General features: G+C 40.6%; 1 long non-coding RNA gene across 1 annotated transcript; it reads right to left on the bottom strand.

Moving 5' to 3' along the window:
• Positions 1–4712: 4712 nt before the first annotated feature.
• LOC116748416 lies at positions 4713–10639 on the bottom strand. Its single transcript, XR_004348279.1, has 4 exons — positions 10488–10639; positions 9912–9985; positions 5274–5397; positions 4713–5168 (listed from the first exon to the last, which is right to left on the bottom strand). It is a non-coding gene; the product is annotated as an uncharacterized LOC116748416 (long non-coding RNA).

Genomic DNA, 10639 nt, shown 5'->3' with positions numbered 1-10639 from the left:
TTCTACTTAAAAATAAATGTATATTTGAGCCATATGTAGCATGGTATATAAAATACATATGCATAAGCATTAATATAGGTTGGCTAAAGATGTTTTTACGATACTGGGATACAGAAGCCTACTAGTTTTGTTAAATGGGTGTTTTTACGATACTGGTATATAGAAGCCTACTAATTTTGTTAAATGGGTGCATAAACGGAATGCAGGTGAATGTCTGCATGACTTTTACTACTTTGTGAAATATCTGCTTTTATTGTTTCTTTACTTTCTGTCAAATATTCCCATTACAAAAGTATTGACTTAGTTTCTTCTAGTTAGGCATGTCTTCAGTGACTCAGAGGTTCTCAGTTACATACAATTAAATCCAAATTGTTTGAAACTTCTTAAAAGCCACACTTTGGGGGTGTACATAACAGGATTGAGGGCTACTTTTACTGGTGATGTTGATTTCTTTTAATTTTCTTACTGAAACAAATGATAATTGCCTTTTAATCAAAGGAACAATTCAAATGAATAAAAAACAATCACAATAACTGAGAACATTTTCCATAAAATATTATTTTAATTAGAGTTGGATTTTATATGGAAAGCACCAGTTTGATTTCAAGTTGCAGAGTTGTACTTCCAGAAGAATTGACGTGAGCTTAGTAGTTATTAGTTATTTTTAGTGCACAGAGAAAGCCTGGGGGTACCACTGAAGAGCAGAGCAATATACAGTTCCAGCCAAAGCTGCCTTTCTCTATTGCAGACTGAGCATCACCTCAGTGAATTTATCCCTAGAAATGAAAGCTCCTCATTCTCTGCTGATCTTTCGTGAAAAACAATCTCATGAACTGGAATATTTTCATACATTTTTAAGTGAAAAGACTAGACGGAAATGAAAGAAGATTGTTCAACCTCCCTGCTATGAAAGGTGAAGAGATAGATGCACAGTATGACCAGCAGGGAAGTTGCGTCCTTCTTTCTTCCCCCTCCCTTTCTTCCTTCACCTAGCGTTTGGTTTAGTTATGGATTGTGTGTATACAGCAGTATCTAAAGAAGAAAGTTTTTTTGAGGACAAAAGTGGCTATTGATAGTTATGCCTTTCTTTTTGTAATTGTTTTTTAACAAGGTATGAAGATCTCATTTTCTTATAAATTTTCAGGGCTACATTAATTTGCAGGAACGGAACAATGCAAAAACGTTTTATGATCACCCTTCCTTCCTCTCAAACTGTCCTTCTGTTGCTAAGGTTGTTTTCCATTTGGCCCTAGCTGCTGGGCTGCCGAGGAATTTCTATCTCATTCTCTGCTCTTCTCTCCCACAACCACCCTTTCTCTCCTAACCAGCTTTCTTTCCCCTTCAAAATGAAAGCAGTTACCAAACAACCTGCTTTAACCCCAACATCTGCCTGAAAGAAAAAAAACATGAGTCTAATTCCCTCCCCATCTACTTTTTATTTTCTTTCATTTCCTTTTTCTTGGGGGTGGGGTGCACAGGGGGCTCAGGAGATAGGGAGAACATTGGGCTGAGAGGAGAGTTAGATGCCTGCAGGTACAGACTCACTGGCAGATTCTTTCCAGCCTAGTCTCAGGAACTGGTGGCTGTTCTTGAACCCAGAACAATAAACCTTGGCAAGTTTACAATTGACAAAAACACATCTCCCTCCTCCTAAGGAGATGGGTCAGCTTTACCAGCTAGAGTCCCACTGGCTGCTAACATCTTCAACCTGGTCTCCTCCCTCCACTTCTACTCCCTACACTTTATTGTCCCCTTTCCATCCCTCCATCCCTAAAGGAATCAAGAGTTCATCCAGGGGGCCCTAATTTCTAATTTTTGTTTCTTGCCCAATGACCTGAGTTCCTCAGGGCCAGTGTTCTCTTTGGATTCATGAAACCTAAGTTACTTTGCCCCTCTCAAACTCCTTAGCTTTGTGAACGTGACTCCCAAATACGACAACTTGCCTATTCACCAGCAGAACTCCAGACAGGAGGCACCAGGTCCTTCTACTCAAGAATCCCTTCACATGTCTGCCTCTGCTCCCAGCCTCCTTCCCAGGTTGATTTACTTGGGAACAGTGTCCAAGGGGAACATGCCCATAGCAATGAAGAGGAGTGGGCACAAAAGTACTCAATGACATTAAAAAGACCTACCATATTAGACCAAGGGAGTCTCTATTAGAACACGAGTTGGACAGGAACAGATCATCCATCTAACAGTGAAACAAGAAATCAGAGGAATGTCCCAACTGCAGCCGTGAAACACAAATTTCAGCCTGAAATGGATTCCATCTTCATCCTGTTGGCCAGAGAAATTATTTTTAAATTGTTTCTGCTATTATTGTGTGCATTATTGTTAACATTTTATTTTTGTCATTATTGCTGCAGTTTTTTTTATTTTTGTTGTTGTTGCTGCTATTATACTACTCAACAGAAGTTTAGAAAGATTAGTCAGATTAATTAGTTTATTGGTAATTTAAAGTAGAAAACTAGTAATTAAGCCAAAAACTAAAAATGATCAGGGATGATTCATACCAATGTAGGATTTGGGAGGAAGAGAATCTAAATTTTGGATATAAAATTTGGCAGCTGTGAAATAAACAGGACTTGGGGATCAGAACCATGATAATTGGAATATTCTTAGTCACTCCATCTCTCCCCCTGCCCTGCTCCAAATTCAGCTAAGATCATTCTGTGATTTGTTTGATAGAAGGAAAAAATTATATTTGTTTTTGTTGACAGAGAACAAAGACCCCAGGCTTGTTCTTCATGTGATTTGCATTTGCACATGAATTTCCTCTGCTCAGGACCATCCAAATGTCTAAGATCCCTCCCCTCCAAGTTTGCCTCCTTCGTCTCTTTGCTCTTGTTACACACCTCACTGAAGAGGGTGCATCATATAAGACAGGTATACAGTTTCAGCCCTCTCCACAGACACATTCCATGGAATATAAATTCAATAATGCAATTCTCTCCACAACAAGCTCTCTGCTCTCTTTCAAATATAATTAATGTTTTGATAGTGTAGTTCTTTAACTACATATATACACACAAAAACAGACATACCCTCTAGCTTTGCTGTTTTTGAATCTAAGACAGAAATGGATGTGGCTCTTTCAGTCACTACAAAAATTCCTCAACTCAGTCAGCCCACAGAGAAGAAATCTGTTTAGGTAATAACTGCACAGTCTGTTGTGTGTCCAAAAATATTTAAAACAATAAAAAAATGCAAGCCCCTAGTTTTTGATAGTCATTTTTGTCAAATTTCCTAGTAATTAAAGGATATTCTGAATTGATATTCTGATATAGACATTCACCAGTTAACAGTCAAAATCAACAAAAACACTGTCCTAAACTACTGGTTGTCTTTTCCAAGTTTTGATGATGGAAACTGAATTTCAATACCTTCCATTTACCCAACTGGGACTAAACTGACAGAGATGTATAAAAACTAGCAACCATAATAACAAAACTGCAACGACTTCCATAAGGAATTGCTTACTCTGTCAAATACCTCAGTTATATGTTTTAGGTGGGTAAATTCATTTAATTGCAGTCAGTTGTATATTGACATATTCGTATGTGAAATAGATGGTCAGAAAGACAGGTAGATGACAACATATCCAATAGCAGTTAAGTGAGCAAATGCTGCTGAACTCCCATATTCAAATGTACAATATCCCTAACATTTTATTTCTACCAGCTGACTAAAATTATAAGAGGACAAGTAACCTTTCAGAGTGTAGGACATGATATGTTTTCAGTCTTTGAAGAAAAATATGTAATCTATAATATTTAATCCAATGAAAATATAAACCTTAATCTCCCTATATTGTTACTGAGTTGAAGGAGCTAGTTATTTGGAACTGATTCACTGATTTCCAAGCATCTGGGCTATTTTGTTTGATTTGTGAATGTATATGAGGTGCTGGCAGGGGGAAATTTTTACACATTTTCTCTTCTCCACAAAATTTTCAGAGAGGATATGTAAAAGGAATTTTTAAAAAATCTTTTGAGGTTTTATTATTATCTAACTCTTCATGTGGTATTTGATGTTTGGAATTGTGAAAGAAGGTAAAAGAATGAACAAGGAAAGGAGCACATGTGGCTGATTTCAAGTAAGTAGATCTTTTTACTAGATGCGAAAGAAACAAAACTATTTCCCCAATACAGTTGTGCAAAAAAAGGGGAGAGTGTGATTTGTGAAGAGCTCACTGTGCTTTGTGTTATTGTTTTAGAGGGTGGTGGCCCATCAAGTTTCCTTTAGTATTGTTTTCTCCAAACCGTTTTCCTTGAAAGCAAATGTGGGAACTACTTATCCCTTCATTGCCTCTCAGGGTAACATATAAACAGCAAATATTTCAGTTAAATTTTCAATAGAAAAAAGTCTTTACAGGTTGGGAGCTTCCATCTTAATACAGGACTAAATTATCAATCCCAATTGTTTAGATGCAGTTAACTTGATATTTGCCTCTAGTGAGCTACTCTGTGTGTGTGTGTGTGTGTGTGTGTGTGTGTAAGATTTATACAACACTGATCAGCAATGATGTGTGACCTATCAAAAAGAAATCTTCCGTCAGACTTTTTAGATTTGTTCTGATTTCTTCCTTGTTTTCTCTTTCTTTCGACTTGTTTTTGAGGCAGTGACACGACTACTTTACTTCTCTGATTCGCAAATGAGGTTTTGTTTGGCTCAGATTAATATTAAAGAAGATCACATACACGGTTGGAAAATATTGTTATTTTTCTTTAATGGAGAAAATTGGACTCCCGCGTGTCAGATCTGTGGTTTTCTGAAGGGCAATGGAAATGGTACTGACATCACTTTGCACTTTAACAATCGGATTTGGTCAGGGTACAAGTTGTTTGTTTAACCCGACAGCTCGGTGCACCCCGTCACACGCTTTGCACACTCATTAAAACGATTATTCACGACCTGTCGAGTGTTTTCGGGTTCATTCACAGGAAAGGCTTGGAGTGAGCGAGAGCAATTCAAGTCAACACTGTCCACTACCCTGATGCACGTGAAGACGAGCTGGTGCGTGCGTAAAAAGATGGAGGGAGGGGTGGGTGAGCATGCTTCGCTCTAAGTCCCAGTCCCGTTCATCTGCTGCTCCGGAATCTCAGTCTCGCAAGAATGCCGAGAGTGCTTGGTTCTAAAGGGCCATATCGCTGTGTTAACTTAGAGGGCTTGGCACGGGACGGAAAAATAAAATAGACCAAATAAACTCAAAGCTCTCCCTCTGCTCCTCCTTTCAACCTTCTGCAAAGCTTAAGGAGCCGGAGCTCGCCCACCTTCTGCCTGCAGCCGCCTGACTGCCAGGCTCCACCTCTCATAGTGCGGATGCTGAGGATAAGTAGTTTCAGGAAAACTCGCCAGGGTGAGGAGAGTAATTCCATTTCTCAAGGCCCTTTCGTTCTTAAGAAAGAATTCGGTTGATTTCCCTCTCTATATTCTTTGCAGATACAGGGGAGGGGGGAAACGTGGGAGATGAAGAATAGAACTGTTAACCACCGTATTTGGTAGATGAATTGCAAATTATTAGTGAAGAAAGAGTCATCCTCCAAATTGCAATAAAAGACCTATAAAGCCAGAAGTAAATAGCCCTCGATGAATTCAGCCACTTTTGTTTTTCTATTTCCAAATCATCTTTCAACATTTTGTAATGACAGTAAGAGAAGCACAAACACACATGCATCTCAATCTCCCACTATTGCCTTGTACATATAAAAGGCACACCCGTGGTCTTCAGTTGTTGTATTTGTTCAAAAGAACCCTGATGCCATAACATTCACATGTGAGCTGTTAGTTCAAGAGAAATGCCAATCTTCATAAGGTATAATCGTATATGTACACTTAATAATAGAATATATGAGTGTATATATGCATATAATATGTAGTGAAGAACCCTAGAATATCCTGTTCAGTATAAGTACCCCTGGCATAACTTAGAGGTAATAGATGTTTGAAAACATTGCCATTTCTATATTCAAAACCCGTTGCTCCTTGATTTTTCATAAGATAGCATTAGTAAACCCAATGGCCACCTTATTGTCATGAGGGTAACCTAGTCATGTTAACGGAAAAATATGCATTCATCAGTTTCATTCTATCATATCTAACATCATAAAGTCATGTTTTCCTAGTTTATTAAAACACGTAAGTACAATGTTTGAAGAGAAGAATGGAAGCTTTTGAGTAGCGCGAGATTTTAATCAGAGACAGGTTCCTAATTGCTAAAAAGCAAGTACAAATAAGTAATTTCATAAGCTCTTTGGATTGCCACAATTCACTACCAAGTTTACATAAAATTCATCTGTCAAATGTGTTTCCTATATAAGCTCTTTCATTAAAGCCAACCTGCGATAATAATCAAGAGGCAGATGCTGAAATATGTAAGTAAATAACTGAAAGTCTCTGCATAAATAAACACAAATCAATGCAATAATAGACAACACTATCGATGCAGGAATGATCGATTTTAGTCTTCCAACCTGCAATCAGAGCTCCCAATGTATAATTAAAAGTATATTTTTCAACTCCACTACTACTACTACTACTACTACTACTACTACTACTACTGGAAATAAATAAATAAATAGATAGATAGATAGATAAATAAATAAATAAGCCCAGCTGCCACTTCTACCTGATTCTACTTTATTTCTTCTAGAGTATTTTTGATGGGGTGGGAGGCATACTCTACTTTTTCTAAGAAAGCTTTGCCAAACTTAAAACTACATCATTAATTATAAAAATTATAAAAGTATTAAATAATAAAATTACCACCTTATTCATGTTCTGAATTTTCAACCTTCATCATAGCCTCTAATTATTCAGCACATTTTAATGGGGGAAAAACACACAAAGTACTCATTATTTTTAAAGATTTTTTTCAACTACTATAGTACCTTTGGCTTTAAAGGTTCTTTGGGCCTTTTGTTAAAATAAATGAGAAAAAAATGTTATTTCCTCAATATACCCTGGAAGTTCTCATGCCTATGCCTGCACATGCAAGCAATCTGAAACAAGGAAGGAGGGAAAAGCATCTGCGTTATTCCAAAATTGTTTCATAAAGTGATTGCAAAACAAACAAGTGTCTGACTCAAAGAAATAAATATACTTTGGATTTCTAGAAATTCACATCTGAAACGTTTCAGATTTTGCTTAAAGTTAAATTTCCTTTTTGAGAATATTTATGGAGGCCAGAATTAATTTAGATTAGCAAGCACCGGTGTATGATGAGTTTAAGTATTTAGGTTCTGTAGAGTAATGAAAATATGGTGTTCATATTTTTTTCTTAATCAACAAAGATGCTTATTTACATTCATCCTTGAATTGGTGTGGTCCTTCTGAAGCACAGGCCTCTAAATTTTTTTTTTATTTATGAAATTCAGCTTCTTTGAAAGTAATTTTTTTCTTATATATCACCAGCACATAAATATCAATTTTGATTATCTTTATATTACTATGTGACCAGGCATTCTCTTTGACTCCTCTCCTCTCTGTCCAGAGAAAAGAATTCAGGGGCAACCGGACCCGAAAGGAAAATATCATCAGTTATTGTTTAGGGCTAATTTAACAGATAATTTAACTTCAAACAACAATGATCAGGTCATTAAATTTCAGAGCAGTGAGAAAATGAAAGAACTGAGAGATAGCTCTCCCTAACCCCACTACAGTTTTTAGTCTTCCTGCTTAATCAACGGAATCAACAATGTCTTGTCATAGAGGTGGGGAGCAAGATAGGTTTACACCTTAAATGCATTCTGATTCAAAGGATGAAATAATAGAAGGAGAAGAAAAGGGGGAATAAAACTGAGGAAAAAGGCCCTAATTCAGGGAGTGCTGGCTGTGTAGGAAAATTCAACCTAAATGGAAAATGAATGTCCCAAACATTCAGTCTGGCGAACACTCTCTTTCATTCAGACACTGATCTCCAAATCTTTGCAATGTGCCTTCCTCCCATGCAGCTTTTCCGAAAGGCCAAAGACAAGGGTACAGGGTTAGGCAACACGCCGCAGAAAGGACATGGGACATCTTATCTCCCCTCCCACTCTCACAAACATAATTTTGAGAGTTACTTGCTATTTTAAATGCCTTTTTCTGATCAAAAAAATTCTGGAATTTCTGCCTACCTCAAGTTTTGATAGAGGGCCAGGTGAGGATGGTGTCGAAGCATGGAAATTGTCCTATGCAGGATGTGGAAAGGGGCAGTCGGAAAAGGATGAGCTCTATTCTGTATGGTCCTTTCCTTCCTGTTGTCTTTCCAAGGCTGAAGATCACTGCCTGAGAAACCCACACACAGGCAGATTGCTCTGCCCACCTAACCCCCTGCCTCCCTTTCCCCAGCCCAGGAAAGGATTGCCCTTTATAAAGGGCCAGCTTTATGAAGTGTTGAGGGAATTCCTACCCCAAGGCTATCTCTTTTCCTCTAAGAATCCTTCAGCTCGGACCACAGGTTTGGGCAGAAAAGGAACATGGGGTAGAAAGCGAAATAGAAGAAGAGTAGAGAGTGGAAAGGGAAAAAGATGTCTACTACAGAGAAACCAGTTCTATCAACTAGCAGATAAGTGCTGAGATCTGAAACCACACCAGGTAAACAAAAAGAAACAACTTTCAGGGGGAAGAGGGCGGGTGGAGATGAGTGAAGAAGAAAGGAAAAAGGTGGGGAAGCGCGCCGGCCAAGCTTCTGGAGTCAATTTTCCTGGCATCAGCCAGTGTGAGCTACCAAAATCTTAAGCTCTGCTTGTCCTGGGCAAGAGCGCCCTCACCTTGCTGCTCTCTGCTCAGCGCCCGGCTCCCCGTCTGCGGGCATCTCGGCCGCAACGTCCCGGGAGCGCCTCTCCACCGCGGCCACCTCGCCGCTAGCGCCGCCGCGACTCGGCAGCCTAAGTCCCCTTTCTACACGATTCCAAAATCCGAGAAAACCACGCCGCCGGGTCCCTACCACGACGACTTCAAGTCCCGCCATCGTGCCCCTCTCCAACTTCAGCCTGAAGTCCCTGAGGTGTCGGAAAGTCTAATAGGAAACCGCGGCGGGGGCCCCAAACGCGCATCGGGCCGAACCAACCTATCTGTCTGGCGCGCTCGCAGCCCTCTCGGGACAGCCGGGCTCTCGAGCTTACACCGCCGTCTCGTAAGTGTGCATTAAGAATCAATTATTTGCCTGAGATCCCAAGGCCGGGAACGGGGATATTCCCAGCAGGGACGAAGTCAAGCCCAGAACGGAGCTCATTTCCCTACGCCTTCGAATAAGGGAAGAAGAGCCTCCAACCTCCGACCCGTGCCGCTCTCTACTTGGAGCAGCTCCGCTAAATCCCGCAGGGACCCTCGCCCGACCCAGGCCAAGGAGCTGGGGGCGGACGGCCAGCTCTGGGGAGGTTGGCAATGTTCGTGCGAAAATAGGGGGAGGAGGGGCAGTCCACCAAAAAAGAAAAAAAGAAAAGAGAAGAAAAGAAAACTCTAGAATGAGGCAAGTCCTTGGCTCTGGAGCAAAGACCTTTGTCTCAAATAGGGAGAGCAAATACCTACGGGTTTGAACCCTAAGTATCGTTAGTGTATTCTCGCAGTTTCTGTAAGACTAGGAAATCCTACTTCCACGAAATAAATTATTTTGCACTTTGGAACCCATTTCAGTTTCCCACTACCCCTGCTTCATATAAATTCACCTCCTTTCTTCTCCATCCCTTTTTGCCATATCTACATCCTCTTTACTTAGGGATCCACCTTGACTTACTGCCGCCTTGGGAAAAAATCATGCATTCTGTCAGCTACTTCTGCTGATAGCGCGCCCTCTAAGAAAATTTTTCAAAAAAAAAGAGACGTCTTTAGCTCTGGACCTGAAAGTCGCGGTTTAAGCCTTAGTCAAAAGGAGACTGTCGGGCACAGACCCCACCGCACCCCACCCACCGTAAAGCACTTTCACTTACCGATCTTGGGGTAAGAGCGCTCTCAGTCCTTAAGTCTTTTTCCTCGGCATCCTTCGGGCAACCTCAGGCACAGTCTTGGATGGAGGGGGGGAAAAAAAGCAGAAATCGGAAGGCAGAAAAGAGACTCAAAACATAACACTACCTCATCTATTCCCCTGAGCCACCTTGGCCTGCATCCTTGGGAAACGGTCCCGGTGAACTGACCGCTGGAGTGGGGAAAAGGTCGGTTTGGGGGCCGAAAACTAAGAGGTGGATTATTTTAACTACTCGTGGTTGGGGGGAGGGGAGACCCTGGAGGGAGGGTAGGGAAGGGGGAATGATTGGGATGAGAAAAGAAAGCCTTAAAAAAATTTTTTTAAAAAAAAGCACGCAAAAGAAAATCAAGCATGAAGTACTGTGAAAGATAGCGCCTTTGAACTCTTACAGGTTGGTAGCTCTTAGGAAGGATGCAGACGTGTGTATGCGCGAAAGGAGAATCTAGACGACCCCAATTCTTTCCATATCTCCAGGATCTGGCCTCGAGTAGGGGGGAAAATAAAAAAAAGAAGGGAGAATTTTAATTCCAGTTTCACCTACCCTGCTTGTTGGAATGGCTGCGCAGATTTTCATGTTGGAGAGTTCCATCTGTCTGGCAGAAGCTGGAGTGGTGTTGGGGGCAGGTTATCTGGTGAAGTGGGAATGTACAGGAACCCCGCCCTCTAGGCACGGTTACACAAGCCCAGCAACCC

The sequence above is a fragment of the Phocoena sinus genome, chromosome 2 (assembly GCF_008692025.1).
Source record: "Phocoena sinus isolate mPhoSin1 chromosome 2, mPhoSin1.pri, whole genome shotgun sequence".
Taxonomy (NCBI): Eukaryota; Metazoa; Chordata; class Mammalia; order Artiodactyla; family Phocoenidae; genus Phocoena; species Phocoena sinus.
Note: the sequence above shows the minus strand (reverse complement) of the source record. Positions and strands in the feature narration are given on the sequence as shown.